The following is a 3,346-nucleotide window of genomic DNA, read 5'->3' as shown; positions in this document are numbered from 1 at the left end:
CGTGGCCTCACGCAGGGCCAACCTTTCTTTGGCCAATGAGTATCGCCGAACTCCTCTGCACCGCCCCGGCCTCTGGGCAATTGGGTGGGTCACGTGACCAATATTGTCTCACCCTCCCTTCTCCCTCTGTTCCGCCCCCTAAGTGCGGTTGAGGCGCGGAAGTGATTTTTTTTTTTTCTCTCCTGTGATTGGCCATCGAGATTAGATTGACCCGGGTGGCTGAGTGAGGCGGAGCTACTCTTAAAGGGATGAGGCGGAGCAAACAGGTTTCGAAGGCACTTTGTGGAAGGAATCGCCGATGGTCTGAGCTCTTACATTTGGTTCCTCTGCCTCCACTGGTGCCCACACGGACAAGTTCTTCCCGCCCTTCGAGCGCCCACTTTCCAACGCCACCGCCTCTAACTTCCTACAGCATCCTCCTAAGCACTTGCCACTCTCCACTTTCTGGGGTTGTTTGCAGAAGTGCCAGGCCTCCCCTACGAGACGTTGTCTCCCTAAGAGTTGGCGTCAAGTGATTCGGTTCACTGTGCCTTGCACTAAACACTGGGTTTGGAATCAGGCCGACCTGAGTTGGAATCAAGTTCTGCCACATCAGCTTTCTGGGGTTTACTCAGTTTACCCCTCTGTAAAATGGGAATGGAATTCTTGCCTTGCCTGAGTAACAGGGCTTTGGTGCTGATCATAAGAAAACAGTGTGGCAGCCCTTTCATAACCAAAGAACTGGACACATCTAAGTTTTTTTAATGTAATTATCAGTAAGGTCACATTCTTTCATTCATCAACAACTAATATTTCTGTGTGCCAGCCCTTTGGCTGGACTTGGGAGCGCAGTGGTGGACAAGATACATATAATTAAGATACTTAATTACAATCTTATGTGATATTGCTCTAATGGTGGAAACTCAGGAATATGGGGATTCCCAGGGACACCTGCGCTCCCATGTGGAGGTGAGAGACTCCCGAAAGAAAGTGACGTCCAAACAGAAACCTAAGGATGACTAAGAGTTAGCTGGGCAGAGAGAAGAGGAAAGAGTGTTCAGGAACAGCATGGGCTGTGATCCAGAGGCAAGAGCGAACCTGGCATGTTGTTTGGGGTTTTTTTTGGTCATACCCCGCATCATGCGGGATCTTGATTCCCCGACCAGGGATCGAACCCGTGCCCCCTGCAGTGGAAGCACAGAATCTTAACCACTGGACCACCAGGGAAGTCCCCAAACCTGGCATCTTTGACTCAAGGTGGCAGAGAGAGGGGAGAGTGGTAGCTAATGAGCCAAGGAAGTGGCAGCCAGAGCAAAGGAGAGCAGGCTCCACCACTGAACTGCCTGCGTCTGGGGCCAAATCCACTGCTTCCTCCCCTGTGTCCTTGGGCAAATCACTTAACTTCTCTAAACCTTAGCTTCCTAAAACGAGGAGAATGATGGTTTCTGAGCTTTCACAAGGACCTTAAGTGATTATTCACTTAAAAGTGCTCAGTGCTGGGCCTGGCATGGTCTTAGGACGTTTTGGCCATTGCTATTAGAAAAACTGCAATAGCCAAGTAGAAAACTAGATAAATAGATGCAACATACAGACTGGGACAGCTACAAGATCAGGAGTAACTAGCACCTACTGTCTTACTCTCTCTCTCTCTCTCCTTTACCCTGTTGTTTTTCTTCCCAGGATCTGACCTGTTATATATCTGTTTATCCAAGAGGGGAAGAGCCTTGTTTTGTTCAGTGCTGCATCCATGGCACCTAGAACAGCCCCTGGCACATAGTTGGTGCCGATAAGGTCTTTCTCCTTGACCAAACCAGAGTCAGGCTCCTGTAAGCCAGCCCTCTGCTTGACTAGGTGCAACCTTGAGCTTCCATCTTATAGAGTCTAGTTTTAGCAAGAATTCTGCAGGGTCAGTTTACTAAAATCCCCAGCCCTGGGTATCTGATCACCCTCCATATTTGATCAAATTCTTCATCCTCCATCCTCAATATCTTATCTCCCTAGCCTGCCTTCAGCAAGAATCTCACTAGCCTTGATGTTCCCACTTAGTCATTTTCCATCCACTGACATCCCCACTCTGCTCATTGTCTATAAATCTCCACTTGTCCTTGTTGTATTTGGAGTTGAGACCAATCTCTCTCCCCTACTGCAAAACGCCCCGGGCACTAGGCTCTCTTGAATAAAGTCTTCCTTACAGTCTTTAACAAGTATCATGAATATTTTTTTCTTTAACCTTGCTCAATGTGGTTATTGAATGAATGAACATGTAACTACATTGATTTATGGCTGTTGAAAGATGATATGATTGTATGCTGGCTAAATGAATGATATAGTCAGCTACAGACAGACACTGGTAAATAAGTCAGTGGTCAATACAAATAGAAATATGTAGTGAACACATAGAAACACACAAAGAAACACATAGAGATGATGAACTGCAGGTGTGTGAGTGACACGAAAGTTGATGATGGCTCCATGTAGATAATAATGCAGATCAGTAGTTCTGAACCTGTGGTGCACATTTAAGTCACCTGGAAGCTTTTCAAGACTCCACCTGCCGGGCTCCACCTGAACCGAGAGAACCAGGGCTGGGAGTGTGCCCAGGGATTTTTAATAAACCTCCAGATGACTTGAAGCTCACTCTGGACAGACAGGCTGGGGTAGAAGATGGGGAACTGGTATAAGTGCAGGGAGATAATCGAAGCCAGGAATCCAGGGGACAGAGCCAGAGAGGAAAGGGTACCAGTTCAGGAACAGAGCTCTCCACTGGGTAAGAAGATGAAGTCTAGAGGTAGAGAGCGGGGAGCAGTGGAAACAGGTAATAAGCCCCTTCCAAGCCCCATGGGAGGGGGGAAAATGTATGTGCAGCCCATCCTTTTGCCTGTTTGGGGCTGTGAGAAGCTGGTTCAAGGTCAGCACATGTCCAGGCCTGGAGGGTAGTGCGTTCCTCCACCTGGGCTGAACGGAAGCCCCTCTTTCTCTTCTTCTTCCTTCCCCTTAACTCCTCCACACACCTTCCCCCAACTTTGGGGAACCAGAGGGTTTCCGGGGGCCAAACAGCCATTCCCCAGCAGTGGAGGACCAGTCCCCAGCTGGCCTATCCCCTGGCTCAATTGTCCTTAGTGTCACCAAGGTCGGGGCAGAAGAGGAGCGGGGGCTAGAGAGGTCAAGGTGGTGGTGATGGTCGGCGCAGAAAGATCCAGGTCAAAAGAGGCCGAGAAATAGGGAGCCAGAGGGCCCAGCAGGCCAGGAGGACGCGAATCGACAAAGGGAAGAGGCACAAATGGGCGGGGGCCACAGGACGAGGAAGCGAGAGAGGCCGGCCCGGTGGCGGCCGCAGGGGGCAGCCACGAGCAGCCTCAAGCCGGGC

This window comes from Balaenoptera ricei, chromosome 6, assembly GCF_028023285.1.
Source record: "Balaenoptera ricei isolate mBalRic1 chromosome 6, mBalRic1.hap2, whole genome shotgun sequence".
Classification (NCBI taxonomy): domain Eukaryota; kingdom Metazoa; phylum Chordata; class Mammalia; order Artiodactyla; family Balaenopteridae; genus Balaenoptera; species Balaenoptera ricei.
Note: the sequence above shows the minus strand (reverse complement) of the source record.